Source organism: Myotis lucifugus, unplaced genomic scaffold (genome assembly GCF_000147115.1).
Source record: "Myotis lucifugus unplaced genomic scaffold, Myoluc2.0 scaffold_354, whole genome shotgun sequence".
Classification (NCBI taxonomy): Eukaryota; Metazoa; Chordata; class Mammalia; order Chiroptera; family Vespertilionidae; genus Myotis; species Myotis lucifugus.
Window position 1 is genome coordinate 634,661 of NW_005871402.1, and position 15,419 is coordinate 650,079.

At 38.4% G+C, this 15,419-nt stretch overlaps 1 pseudogene; it reads left to right on the forward strand.

The window, feature by feature from the left end:
* Window positions 1–598: 598 nt before the first annotated feature.
* Window positions 599–2,178, forward strand: LOC102431198 (annotated as a pseudogene).
* Window positions 2,179–15,419: the final 13,241 nt, after the last annotated feature.

The following is a 15,419-nucleotide window of genomic DNA, read 5'->3' on the forward strand; positions in this document are numbered from 1 at the left end:
TTTTCCAGAATGCCTCTTTTTTTCATATGAATTAATAATTTATTATTTTTTAATTCAGACTGTCAATTTAACTGTCCATTTCTCATTCCTGAAGGGTTCTGAGTGAGAAATTACCATCCAATAACCTGATTACTTAGCAATGCTAAACTTTCCAAATATTAAAAAAAACTTTAAATCTTTTTCCAAATGTGCATCCATATCATTATCTTCTATAGAAATTCAGTTTGTCTAAAGCAAGAGACAAGTCATTTTCAGATTCACATTTAGTAATAACTATGGTAAACTTAAATTTATTTTTCAGAAATGGCAATTAAGTAAGTCCATAATTATTTCTTACAAAAAAAAATATACATCCTAAAAAAATTTCTCCTACTAATATTTAAATTTCATGATTAGTAAATGTTTACATTCAAATTATAAAATTTAAAATAAAGTGATATCATATGCATTCCATGTTTTACACTTCCATATTACCTGACCATGCTCTACAAAATGCATACCACAGATAAGATGATTTAGTTAAATTCAACTTGGAGATCTTTACAGGGAGCAGTTTGAAGTAATATGGCAGGAAGAAAATAAAAATAAAAATAGGGCTATGACACTAGAAGTGACAAATGACATGGCCACTGGCCAACCTGGGGAGCCATGGATGCGGCTGCTGTCCTGCCCTGTCGGTCTGATCTCCTTGGGTCAGGCTGCCACTCCTGCAGTGAACAAGTTCAACTGCACGAAGCAGCTGTCCAACCAAACAGTGGGCAGAGCTGAGAAAACAGAAGTCCTCTCTGAAGGTCTGTTACAGCTCAAGCTTTGCATCAATATGGTCCAAAGTGCCACCATTCTCATAAGAGCCTGGTGGTGTGCTTCCAGGGCCAGCATGGCGCCGATGCCAGAGGAAGCACAGAGAAAGATAATCTCACTCAGAATATGCAAGAAGCATCAGCTCAGCTAGAAGACTTCCTCTTGGGAAGATGTTGGGCACATGGGGAGAAGCAGAAAATCAACTGACTGTAGAACTCACTCAGTACGAAATCTTTGTTGAAAGAAAAATTGTGAATCTTCTGTATGGCATAACAAAGGCAGAGATCCCTAAACATCTAAAACCAGAAGAAACAGTTCACTAAATTGGTTTTAGACTGGAACTCGGTTAGAATCAGGTGGAACTAAGCTCACAAATCTTCAGGACTTTCCATCAAAAAACAGATACCTTAAAGAAAGAAATGGATGAAGTTGGAAATAAAGTAGAACAGTACAGGATCAATTTCCAGCAGACATGGGCAATTGAATGGACAAAGGTGGGCAGTATAGCAATTTCTTCCATTCATTATTGGAAGCCAGAGCAGGTTACCATAGAAACGCATTAGTAGTCTTGGAAAAAGCCCTCTTATAAGTGTGAGCTGATCAAAATAAGTGGCTGGGGAAAAACAGCTCTGGGACTCCTTTGAAAGAATATTTGAGGGGGGTTCCATTTGAAGCCTGCATAGTGCTGCTCCTGGAGACCAACATGAGGAGAAGGGTGGTTTTTAATTGGGGGATGTGGCCTCCAAGTTAAAGAAACTGAGAGCTGCTGTAGACTGCCATACTTCTCACTTGAAGAGGTTGTATTCAGACTCCCATGCGGTAGCAGTTGCTTTAAAGTCCCAATGACAGGAATTGCTTGAAGTTTGATGACTTTTTATCTGGATGAATAATGGACACAAGTTGCAAGTGTAAAGGATTAAGACAAAAAAACTTCAAGATTTATAAAAAACATGTCAGAAGTTACCACCACAAAAGTTTTTTGACTTTATATATTTAATCAAACTACTTGTGGAGCTTGCTCAAACCAGAAGCACTAATAAAATGCTCTAAGAAACACTGCAATACTTTAAGTGCCTAACTTACTATGGGTCAAAAGTGAAGGAATACTTGCTGAAATGGCTGTAGCCACATCCATTCAGGTGGTTTCAGTTACTGAAGGGATCATCCAACATGCTGAGTAGTTTTTCCCTAAAATGGTGAAGTTTAATATGCAAAAGCATTTGTACTTCTCTCCCCCTCCCAAATTCTAATCAGTCATCCCACACTGGAAATGACTCTAACTTGGGGACCCTGGAGAAGTGGCCTGCCAGGGTCGCAGTGATGGAAAGGGTTTGGTACAAAAGGAGAACTGTAGATGTGACGCTTATGGACTTTTAGGGTCGCACGCTAAGGAAAACACATATCCGCCACTCACCCAACTGATCACATCACCTTGGTTTCAGTGGGCCCAGAGCGCCATTCTCTAGAGCTGAAAGCAGTTCAAGGAATTGGACCATCTCAAACTTTGCGGACACTCCGGAGCAGGGGCTGGGGCTGGGCTACAACAATCCTTCAAAACTAAAGGACTTGTTTCTGTAGCTATACCCACATCAAGAGGCAACTTAAGTCAGATAACTATTGGCCAAAACCAGGCTCTGGCAGCTGCTGGCTCTTATCAGCTTTCTGTTAGCCCAGCTCACAAGGCCTCTGGTCTTAGCACTCATACTTTGCTCTGAGCCAGTGATGGCGAACCTATGACACGCGTGTCAGAGGTGACACGCGAACTCATTTTTTTGGTTGATTTTTCTTTGTTAAATGGCATTTAAATATATAAGATAAATATCAAAAATATGTCTTTGTTTTACTATGGTTGCAAATATCAAAAAATTTCTATATGTGACAAGGCACCAGAGTTAAGTTAGGGTTTTTCAAAATGCTGACACGCCGAGCTCAAAGGGTTCGCCATCACTGCCTGAGCTGTTCCAGTCCCCCTGTAACCAGGAAAACCACCTTCTGGGCATTCTGGGGGCCAGAGTTATCCAAGAATATCTTGGCATTCACATTGTCTCTCACTAAGGACATCCACTCAGCACACAGACAGGTTCTAGGGAGCCCTGCACTCCCTCCTAACACGCTGCGCCCTGGAGACCCTTTAGCAGTCTGTTTCCTACACGAGTTCACAATCTGCTGTTGACACAGCCCCAACCTAATCCAGCCGCTAAAACATAACAAACTAGGTAACCCAATCCCATGGCATTGCCCAGTGAGCAGGGACTTCTTCTCCCGAGCCCATCTCCACCCAAAAAGGGTCACCCCGGACTGCAAGCTTTACAGACCCAGCTGTGAGTTACCGGGAGTCTGTGCAGCTACATAGTGGAACTTTCCGAATGCCCAGGCCAGTACCAAAGCCAAGGTACTGACCCAGAGGGCTTTACCCCCTTCCTTCCCTATGCTTTCTCAGAAATCTCACCAACACAGAAGTAATAGCTTTCAAAATAGTAATAGACATGTGATCTACCCTATTAGTTAAGAACTGAACATAATTAGTACTATAACGTAAATAACACAATTAATACTCCATGTAAAATGCTTTGGAATAGGGAACCCAAACTTTCCAATTCAGGCCAAAAGTATAAATTTCATAGGCCCTAAGGATCAAACAAGCATACAAGTAGGTTTTTCCTTAAGGCAAAATATACCTTGCTTGTTTCATTCATCCAAATACAGCAAAAGATATTAGCAATGGCACAAACGTCATCATTATTGCCAACAAAAAATTGAATGCAATCTAATTGTCTGTCACTAGTCATGTCAGTGAGTTCAGACTGACCTGTAGGACATCTAGGCCAGATGTTACCATCTTTAATAACTTCTCTCAGTATTACCAATATGTTTCTTTCAGTTTTTTCTATATGTATGATTAGCACCAATGGAGACACTGCTCTGATCATATTAAAAAAAAAAAAAAGAATCAGCCCTAGCTTCTGTGACTCAGTGAATTGAGCGTCAGTCTGTGGACTGAAGGATCAAGGGTTCGAATCCAATCCAGGGCACATACCTCAGTTGCAGGCACACATGCAAGAGGCAACCAATCAATATTTCTCTCTCACATCGATGTTTTTTTCTCTCTCACTCTGTCTCTCTTCTTCCCTTCCACTCTTGCTAAAAATCAATGGGAAAATATCCTCGGGTAAGGATTAACAAAAATAAGTAAGTAAGTAAGTAAATAAATAAATAAATAAATAAAGGAATCAGTAATTTTGATGAGTAGAATGTTTAAATAATCAAGAGTTGCCTTGTTTTGGACATTGTGTCTGGATTAGAATTTCCAGACTTGGTTATTTGTAGGTTAGGGTCTCTGTGTACAGACAACTCTTCAAACAGCATCCCTAAGTTCCATGATGCATTTTTCTGAGGCAAACAAGACCAGGAACCCTGGCTGCAAATGAAGTAGTATCTGCTATGGGGCACTTAGAAACATTCACAACACAAAGCATCAAAGCCTTACATTGGTTTGGTTACATATTTGGATCTCTATTAGTCTCTCCCAGGTGGCAAATACTTGGGTTATTGCCATATGAAGATGGGTGAATTCAGATACACAATTACTTATTATCTTAATAGGTTAGTAAAGTTTTGTGTATGTCATTCCCCCCGCCTCCCCCCCTCTCCCCCCAACCCCGCTGCAGGAGGCAAGTAGCTCTGGCAAAGTCACAGGTTATTTGTTTATGGTTAGTTGTCCATATAGTTGCAGTGGAAACACTACTCCATTGTAATTCCCTAAAGTATCATTTAAGGAGAGAATTATCCAGTGTTGATTGTGGGGTTCTGATGGTAGATGGTACACTCAAAAGAGGTGAAACTGAAGGCAGTAACTACATTTGGGATAATCTAAAAATTGTGTTAGTATTTGTACACTTTGATAAAAATTATAATAAGGATAAAAGAAAGAAGACAAGAGTCATTATAGATGCAAAACAACTAGGGGCCTATAGTAACTGAGATGAGGAATTATTATCAGCAAGAAAATAAGAAACAAAACAGGATTTAGGTGCAGGTCCAGGTTTGATGTCATGAGTGGAAGCAGTGCACTCGCTAACATCACCTGCTGGTTCTGAAGGTCTTGGGTCCGCTGTGTATTTAGAAAGATGGATACTTTGTTATGCTACCCGATAGTCCTCACTTTGAGGACCCCTGTTGGAGTGTTCTTCCAATTCTGTGCAATTCTGAATTACTTCTTTAGTTGTGAAATTTAAACCAAGGATTAACTCTGAAACTTGCTGTATTTTATTGTTAACAGGACCTCCTTCCAAGAAGTTCAAGAGCAGTTTTTCTGTGAAATCTCCTCCAATAAATAAAATATCCTTGTTCAAAATTATGAAGCAGAAAGGCAGTCTTAACTTAGTGGTGACAGGACAGGGGGTGATACTGGAGTCCCTTGTAATATTTTGCCTTGACTGTACATAGCAGGACATAGTCTAGTATAAAAGATAAAAATATCAAAATGCATAGACATTTTAGTTACCATTAATAGAGGGTAATCAATGTGTCTGTGAACAAGTGAACTCTATGGCCCTTTAGGCTAATTGGAGTAAATTTAGCCAAGCCAAAGGGTTTCAAAAAGTTTTACTTATTTTAAATTAGAGATGCTATTGAATCTTTCAACCTTTCCAGAAACTGTGGGTGGTAAGGACAGTGTGGTTTCCGAGTAAAGAGTAACAGCTTAGGCTTCCATAATGTGTGTGCCTTGGTCACATTATATAAACATTGGAATGGTCCAAGTTGGAATAAAAATCAAATAACAGTTTAGTGACTATTAGGGCTCCAACTTTTTAGCAAAATAAATCTTTAACCTATTCTGAAAAATATACATATGATAAGTAAAACATATTCAAATCCCTTAGAGAGGACAAATTGGATAAAATCCATTTCACTTTGTTCAAACAGCCCTTTTACTCCTGGCTGTGTACCACTTTTACAGTTTACCAGAATTATGTTGCTGACAGGTGATACATGATACAAAATAGCCTCAGCTGTCTCTATAAAGTCTCCCATCACTGTTGATTTGAGATAGTAACCAATTTATCTATACTTTTATGATTACTTTTAGGGAGACATATTTTTAATACTTATTAGAACTCACCTGGTACTGCCAAGAAGCTGACTTGAGAGTACCAGAACATTTTCAGTGAAGTGTACAATGCGAGAATGGGAAACTCCAGGAGGCTTCAGTCTTGGGGGAGGGGGGGTGCTGCACTATTATAGGTGGACCCCAGTTTTTTGTGATTTTTTTTCCTCTGAGAATCCCACCAGATTCTCATAGTGAGAATTTGAGAATGATCCCTAATGACATTAGAAGGGAAAGGAAAAAAAAAACCATTATAAAACAAGCAGAGCCCTAACAATAACAGAATCCTGTAATACCGGGTAGGGGGGGGGGTGCGGTGTGGAAACGAAAAACTCATTAGAGTGCAATTTTGAAGCTATATCTCACCTACACCAAGAGAATCTCTGCTTTTTCCAACCTCTCTAGCCTTCCTGGAGGGAATATAAAACAACATTTTCATCATGGAACAAGACTTTGAAGAAACAGATTGGGATTGCCACAGTTAGAGCAATCAGTAGAGCACGAGGAGAAAAAAAAAAAGTAAACCATTGGAAAAGGGACAGAAACTGTGAAGCCACAGCTGTGAGGCACAGGACCATTAAAAATTGAAACTAAATCTAAAGTTTATTGAATGCTCCTATTAACTCTTTGCCACCATTCCAGTTTAATTATAACGGATGATACCTGAAAGAATTACAAGATACAGACACTCGCCAAGAGCAGCATCTAGGAAAGGCCAACAGCCAAGGAAGGAGAGAAAAACAAAATATTCTAGAGAAATAAGTTGAAGCCTCTTAAACCTAAAGTTAAAATAAACATTAGACATGTTAACTATTAAATAACACAACCCAAGCACTACCCAAATTAGTATAAATTCTTACTAAAGATTTATGGTTCTGATATAACTTGTCCAGCTTTCAACAAAAAATTAAAAGCATGCCAAAAGTAAAAAAAAAAAAAATTAAGAGCCAAAACAAGTATAAAAGCCATATTCAAATATGAAATATATACTGAGACTGTGAGATAAGCAATGAAAAAATAACTATAATTAATAGATTAAAGGCTCTAATGGAGAGGGAAGACAACATGCAAGATGGGTGGGTAATGTAGAGAGAAAGATAAAAAGCTGTGAATGAGTCATAAGGCAATGCTCACACATGAAATGATTTTTTTAAAAGGCAATGCTAGAAATCAAATAGTAATAGAAATGAAGAATGACTTTAGTGGACTTATTGGTAGGCTCAACATGGACAAAAAGAATCAGTGAAGAGTAAGACCAAAAGGAAAAAAAGAAAAAAGAAAGATCAATAGAAAGTTTACAAAGAGATGAAAGAAATGATAAGAACAACAACAATAAAGAAAAAAGAACATTCAAAACTGCTTAACAATATCAAAAGATGTAATATACATCAAGTGAAATGCAAGAAGTAGAAAAAATAGAGCAGAAAAAGATGGCCAAGAGCTTTCCAAAACTGACATCCATCAAGGAAGATCAGAGAATAGCAAACAGGATAAATAGAAAAATAAAGACTTTCTCATATGAACAAAAGCTGAGGGAATTCACCACTAACAGATCTGCCCTGAAAATTTTGTTACAAGTAGTTCTTCAGGGAGAGTAAAAATTGTGCTGCTCTAACACTGAATCAAAATGAGGAAAGAGCAACAGAGAAGGAATAAAGACAAAAGAAAATATTATGTTTTTATTATTTTTAAATGTTCTAAAAATAACCCTTGTTAATAATAGTACAGGTATTCGGTAATTATGGAATATTGATAAGTGAACTGACAGAAAATAATGTTGCAAAAAATTGGAGGAAAGGATGGAAATATCCTATTATATGTGCAGCAGTAAAGCATTGTTTGAAAGCAAACTTAGATTGTTTTGAAATTTTATAACTCTAGAGCAGTGGTTCTCAACCTTCTGGCCCTTTAAATACAGTTCCTCATGTTGTGACCCAACCATAAAGTTATTTTCATTGCTACTTCATAACTGTAATGTTGTTACTGTTATGAATCGTAATGTAAATATCTGATATGCAGGATGGTCTTAGGTGACCCCTGTGAAAGGGTCGTTTGACCGCCAAAGGAGTTGCAACCCACAGGTTGAGAAACACTGCTCTAGAGAAACTATTAAATATTTTCAAAAAGAGATATACATGATATGCTAAAGGAGGAAAGAAATGAAATCATATTAAATAGTTAAAACTAGAGAAGGCAGAAAAAAGGGGAAAAGAGAAACAACAAAAATGCAACTTATAGAAAACAGATACAAATAGATTAGATATTTTAACATATTACTAATCTCTTCAAATAGGAATGTTCTAAACATACCAACTAAAAGAGAATTGTAAAAATCAATATATAAAATAAGACCTAAGTATCCTATGTAATAAAGAGGGAATATGCTAATTGACCTACACTGTTGCAAAGATGGCAGCACCCATAGCCAATAAGGAGGGAATATGCTAATTGACTGCCCCACCCTCAAAGATGGCAGCACCCACAGCCACAAGATGACGGCATTCAGTCCCTTCAGCCTCGCCGGGTCGGCAGGCATGCAGCAAGGCCAGGCCCACTGCCAGGTTGGCCTGGCTTTGCCGCACGCCTGCCTTTGGAGGCCCCCAGCTGCCCAGGGCCAGCCCGAGGTGCAGGCAAGTCTTAGCTGTTAGCTGCCCAGCCACCCAGGGCTGCCAGAGGCTGAGGTAACCAGGGCCGCAGAAGGCTGAGGTAACCAGGGCCGGCTGAGGCTTGCGCTGCTGGCAGTGGCAGAAGCAGAGATGTGATGGGGCATCACCTTCCCCTGATCACTGGGTCACCTCCTGCCCCTGAGGGCTCCCAGACTGTGAGAGGGGGCAGAGGCCGGGCTGAGGGACTCCCCCCCTCCCCCCGCCTCAAGTGCATGAATTTTCATGCACTGAGCCTCTAGTATATTATAAATAAGAAACCCTTTTTAAATATAAAGCTATAAATGAGTTAGAAGTAAAAAGGGTAGAGAATGAGGTGCCATGGTATACTATAAAAATAAGACTAAAGTATCTTTGAATTCAAAACGCACTTGCTATTTACTTTAAGGTTTACTGTTACAATAAAAATTCCTCTAATATTTTTATAATGTACATTCAAAAGGCATAAATCTGGGGAGATAAAGACTGCAGTTGATTAAGTGGAAACTACACTGACCTCCTCCCAGGAGCAAACTGAGTTTACAACTAAAGTATAGAAAAATCATCCTGAATAAATAACTGGAGAGTAGCTGGAGAGAATCCTTATAACCAAGGACCTTTGAAGGAGGCTACATGGAGACTGGTAGGCAATATAGAGGCACCGGAGGGAGGGCTGGCTGGGCTCCATAGGTGGAAGCTGAAGTTCCAGAGGAATATCTCAGCTGCGGGGGTTTCCCCCTGAGAAGTCTGGGGTTTAACCTCCAAGCCAGGCTTCCCAGCCTCGAGCACCAGAACTGGGAAAGGTGCCCACATAACATCTGGCTGTCAAAAGCAGCAGGGTTTCTGTTCACCAGGGAGAGATGGCTAGAAAAACAGACACTCTCTTAAAAGGCCAAAACACACAATTTCTTTGTAGCCACTCACCCTGGGCTCCAGCAGAGGGTGGGCAGAGCAGATAAGGGCTGTGTGAGGAGAGTCTTGGGTTGGTGGCTCCTCGGAGATACTGAATATATTACTTCAGGAGAATATTAAATTTTTTTAAAAAGAATATTAAACTACTTTGAAGTTTATCTCAAAAATTAATTCTTCTAGGGGTATTTTGATTTAACAATGAAGATGGTAATGCAAGAAATTTGAAAAGGCAAAAGAAACCTGTTTCTAATAAATGGAACTTAAAAAAGCTGCATGAAGAATTCATTGAACACTAGTATTCACATTCTATGTTGATATATTTAAATCAATTTTATGCTAATTCAGATTACATGCCTGGGGCAAGGTATAAGTTGTTTTATTCAAATGGTGAATTAAAATACACACAGGAGAAATACTCTTTTTCAATTTTAGAGATTGGTTCCACAAAGAAAGTTGTTGAAGAAAAAGTGAAGGACACTAATGTAACTTTTATTAAAATTGCTTAAAATTTTTCTCTATTTTATTACCTTTTACATATTTATTCATTTTTATATATTTTTGTGCAATCAACAACAATTATATTATCAGGTTTTAATTAATGAGCATTTATGGCATCCAACCTTTGCTGAATATATTTTCCTATTTTAAAATTTAAGCCTTAATTTACATACACATAATTTGCACTATTAAGTACTTAGTTCTGTGAATCTTTATAAATGTATACAGACTTAGGGCCCCATGGAAATCAGAATATGAGGTGCACATCATTCCAAAAGTTTGTCCTATCTTTGTGTAACCAACCCCTCCATTTTCTTCCAGACTCTGGCAATCATTGGTCTGATATCTGTTCCTAAAATTAGAATTTGAAAGAATGTCACATAAATTAAATCATACAGTAAGTAACTTTTGGATTACTTCTGAGTCTTTCACTTAGCAAAATGTATTTGTGATCCATCTATATTGTTTCATGAAGCCATGTTTCATTACTTATTATGGTAGGATAGTTTTCTGTTGTTGAAATTTGGATGTATCATGTTTGTTTATTCATTTCACAGTTGAGGGACAATGTGTACTAAGTATTAATAAAGCCTTTATACACATGTATGGACAGGTTTGTGTGAACATAGGTTTTCATATTATTTGGTCAAATTTCTGAAAATATAGTGACTGGTCATATGATGAATTTATGTGTACTTTATCAGTAACTGCACAACTGTAACTTGAGGCATGTACAATTTAGAATCTCCCCAAAAATATGAGAGGTCCAATTGTCCCACATCTTTTACCAGTACTTAGTCATTTCTATAGTTTTTTTAAAAATATATTTTATTAATTTTTTACAGAGAGGAAGGGAGAGGGATAGAGAGTTAGAAACATCGATCAGCTGCCTCCTGCACACTCCCCACTGGGGATGTGCCTGCAACCAAGGTACATGCCCTTGACCGGAATCAAACCTGGGACCCTTGAGTCCGCAGGCCGATGCTCTATCCACTGAGCCAAACCGGTTAGGGCCATTTCTATAGTTTTAAAGGCATTGTAATAAATGCATTTTAGTTTTCATTTCATTAATGAATAATGATTTTGAGCATCTTTTAATAAGATTACTTGCCAGATATATTTCCTCTCTTATAACCTATCTGATCAATTTTTTAAATTGGGTTAGTCATCTATTTTTTATTGAGTTTTGAGTAGTCTTTACATATTCTGGATACACATTCTTTATGAGGTAAGTCATGTACAAATATTTTCTTCCACTCTGGCTTAAATTTACATGTTCTTAAATGTTTTATTTCAGTGAAGCCCAATTTATTAAATGTAAATTTTTACAGATCATGCTTTAAGTAAATCAATGTCCTGCAAACTTTCCCATATAGTTTGAATTAATTTTTAAATATATGTGTAAGTAAGTGTATTTATATGGGTGTGTATTCAGAAATATATCATTAGTCAACTTGCTTTACAACTTGATGTACAAAGCCATAATTTTCTTTTTCTTTTTTTCTGTTCATCAGATTATTTATTCACTTGATTTTTAGATTCACTTTTTGATAGATGTGTATTTGTTGTTCATAATTTATATCTTTACCTTTTTCTTCTTCTTCCTCTTCTTAAAGGATACCTTTAAGCATTTCATATAATACTGGTTTGGTGGTGATGAACTCCTTTAGCTTTTTCTTATCTGTGAAGCTCTTTATCTGACCTTCAATTCTGAATGATAGCTTTGCTGGATAAAGTAATCTTGGTTGCAGGTTTTTGGCATTCATCACTTTGAATGTTTCTTGCCACTCCCTACTGGCCTGCAAAGTTTCTGTTGAGAAATCAGCTGACAGTCATATGGGTACTCCCTTGTAAGTAACTGACTGTCTTTCTCTTGCTGCTTTTAGGATTCTCTCTTTGTCTTTTGCTCTTGGCATTTTAATTATGATGTGTCTTGGTGTGGTCCTCTTTGGATTCCTTTTGTTTGGGGTTCTCTGTGCTTCCTGGACTTGTAAGTCTATTTCTTTCACCAGGTAGGGGAAGTTTTCTGTCATTATTTCTTCAAATAGGTTTTCAATATCTTGCTCTCTCTCTTCTTCTGGCACCCCTATAATTTGGATGTTGGTTCGCTTGAAGCTGTCCCAGAGGCTCCTTACACTGTCTTTGTATTTTTGGATTCTTTTTTCATTTTGCTTTTCCGTTTGGGTGTTTTTTGCTTCTGCGTATTTCAAATCTTTGACTTGATTCTTGCGATCCTCTAGTCCGCTGTTGGAACTCTGCATAATATCCTTTATTTCAGTCAGTGTATGCTTAATTTGTAGTTGGTCCTTTTTCATAACCTCGAGGGTCTCACTAGATTTCTTGAGGGTCTCACTACATTTATCGGCGGTCTCACCAGTCTTTTTGAGGGTCTTACTAAATGTATCGGCGTTTTCTAGAAAGTTCTTGAAAAACCTTAAAAGTGTGGTTTTGAACTCTATATCCAGTCGTTTGCTTTCCTCCATTTCTGTCATTTGTGACCTATTTCTTGTCTCCGCATTTTTTATGCTTCCCTGTGTTGGTAGAGTGGCTTTGTGTGCTAGGTGTCCTATAGGGCCCAGTGGCTCAGCCTCCCCAATTACCTGAGGTGGACACTCTTGGTGCACCCCTTTGTGGGCTTTGTGCACAGTCTTATTTTAATTAAGCTTTGATTGTTGTTGAAATTGACCTCAAGGCCAATTGGCTGTGAGAATCAGCTGTGTCTACAGTGGGAGAACTTCTGTGCTGAAGACACCCTTATGAGGCAAGACTTGCTTCAGTGGAGCTTTGGTGCTCACTGAGTCTGCCCCCTGAGTGTGTCCCTTATGGATCTGAGGAGTTGTAATTGGATGGTCCCACTCTGACCACTGGGTACACTGTCTCTTGGATCTAAGAAGGTGCTAATTTAGCCTCTACCTGAGGCTACCCAGCAGGAGCTACGAGGAGATCTGCAGATTCCCCTTCCTTGTTTGGGGTTTGGAGGTGCCCAGATGAGGCCCAGCTGTGAAGCAATGCAAGCTGCTGTGGGGCCTTGGGCCTTCTCTTGGAAGTTTTGGGTCTGTCTGGCCCAGCTGCAGTTTGTTAGGTAATTTTCAGATTGCAAAGGGCCAAGGCATTCATATGCAAAAGCCTCTGCCGCAGCTTGGGTGGGGCGGGGTCTCAGTGAATCAACAGGGCAGAGAAAGCAGCTATGGCTGATCCTCAGCCCTGCCCTAAGGAGTCCCATCTCAGTGTCCTGGTAATCGCTGCAAGCACCTTTGAGAGAAAGCCGCCCTCGAGTTCCGAGTTCTGCCCGCTGCCAGACAGTCCAGTTTCTCCCCATATGAGTCTGGGTCTCTAGAGACTCGCCCTGAACTGGAGTTCAGAGCAGTCGGGAGCTTGTGTCTCCCTCCCAATTCAAAAAGACAGCCACGTCTTCAGCTGCCAGCCCTTGCCACTCGCGCCTCCGTACCTCTGCACTTCCGCAGCTCCACTGAGTCTCAGTGTGCTTTTCTCTTTCCTTCTAGTTGTAGAATTTCCACTCAGCCAGCCTTCCTGTGGTTCTGGATGATGTTTGTTTTGTCTTTTAGTTGTATTTTTGAATTTGTTGTGGGAGGCAGCAATTTCAGGTGTTTACCTATGCCGCCATCTTGGTTTTCTCAAAGCCATAATTTTCAACAAACATTTTCTATGGATAGTATTATCAGTAAATTTTAATGATTTTTAAATTTAATGAAATCTTACCTTGCATGTTTTTTAAGAGTATTTAAATTAAAATACTAAATGGAATTATTAGCATAAATATTATATAAGTATGTAGTTGAATTCAGGAGGAATCTTTCAACTGAAAATATAGTTTCTATTAATTATAAGTATCAAATTTTAAACAAGAAATATAGTGATGCTGATAATATAAATAACTGGAAACAGATATTCCAAATTTTAAAGAACACATTGATATCCTATACAATAAAAGCCTAATATGCAAATTGACCAAACGGTGGAAAGACCAGTTGCTATGATGCACACTGACCACCATGGGGCAGACACTCAAAGCAGGAGCTGCCCCCTGGTGGTCAGTGAACTACCACAGGTGGAGCGTAGCTCAGCCAGAAGCCCAGAAACCGGGCTCACAGCTTGCAAGCACAGCAGTGGTGGCAGGAGCCTCTCCTGCCTCCGAGGCAGCGCTAAGGATGTCTGACTTATGGCAGGGAGCGGGCCTAAGCTGTCAGTCAGATGTCCCCCGAGGGCTCCTGGACTTCAAGAGGGCTCAGGCTGGGCTGAGGGACCCCCCCCCACCTCCTGAGTGCATGAATCTTGTGCACCAGACCTCTAGTATAGATATAAATAATGATAAAAAATGCATATCCCCAAGTTAAATTCCATGTAACTGCAATATTAAAGAAATACACCAGAATAGCACTATTTGATGACTAAAATGTTTTAAAGTTAAATGCTATAGCTAAAAGCATTCATTATATTTCTTAAAAATATGTACTTACTTTCTCATTTAATTTATTGAAATATTGAAACATATTAGAAATAATTTGTCTCAATGAAACCCACAAAATATTTTGTTTGTTTTTTTCTATACATGAAATATCATCTCTCATTAGCCTTCTATGAGGAAAATTAATGCCAAGTAAATATTATATCAGGGATATTCTATAAGGAGAGTTAAAGAAAAAGTAACAACATATGTGGATTATTTTAAAGTATTTTACATTTTCCTTTGATGTTTTAGTATGAGATTTTTCCTACTGGTTTACTTAAATGGCTACTTTGAGTAAAACTAATATGAATTTGCATACTCACTGCAAATAACCTTATGAAATTATATTTATTCATGTTATCCAATTAAAAAAATGATAAAGTTTGTCCCTCTTTTTCAAAAGATCTCAGTGTTATTTTCTAACACATATCTATTACCATGATAAAGAGATTCATATAATACCTCAGCCCTCAGAATGTCTCCAGAGTTCACCAACAGTTTTATAAATGTCAACTCCTGAGTATTACATGTGAAAGTGCAACAGAGCAGTAAAGTGTTGAACTGGCCTTTGAGCAATCACTGGAGTATTCTATTTGAAGGTCAGATGTACATGATTCTTTTACCTGAACCACCTTGTTGGGAGGAGACCGGCTGAGTCACTGATACCTTCTTCAGAATTTTTTGGTTATGGTTCTATAGTTAAAGGAAAGATACCAGGAAATAAGAAGAGAAAAAATCCAAATATCAAAAATGTAAAATAAAATACTTATTGCAAGACTGTTTATACACATGGGTAGTTGGTGCTAAAAATTGGGGACGATATTAAAAATTTATATTTTATTAAATTATAAATGTGATTTAGCTTTTTAAATATTATAGATTGATTTTAAATAAATTGTGAAGCACGGTCAGTATGGCTCAGTGGTTGAGCATTGACCTATGAATCAGGAGGTCATGTTTTGATTCCTGATCAGGGCACAGCACATGCCCA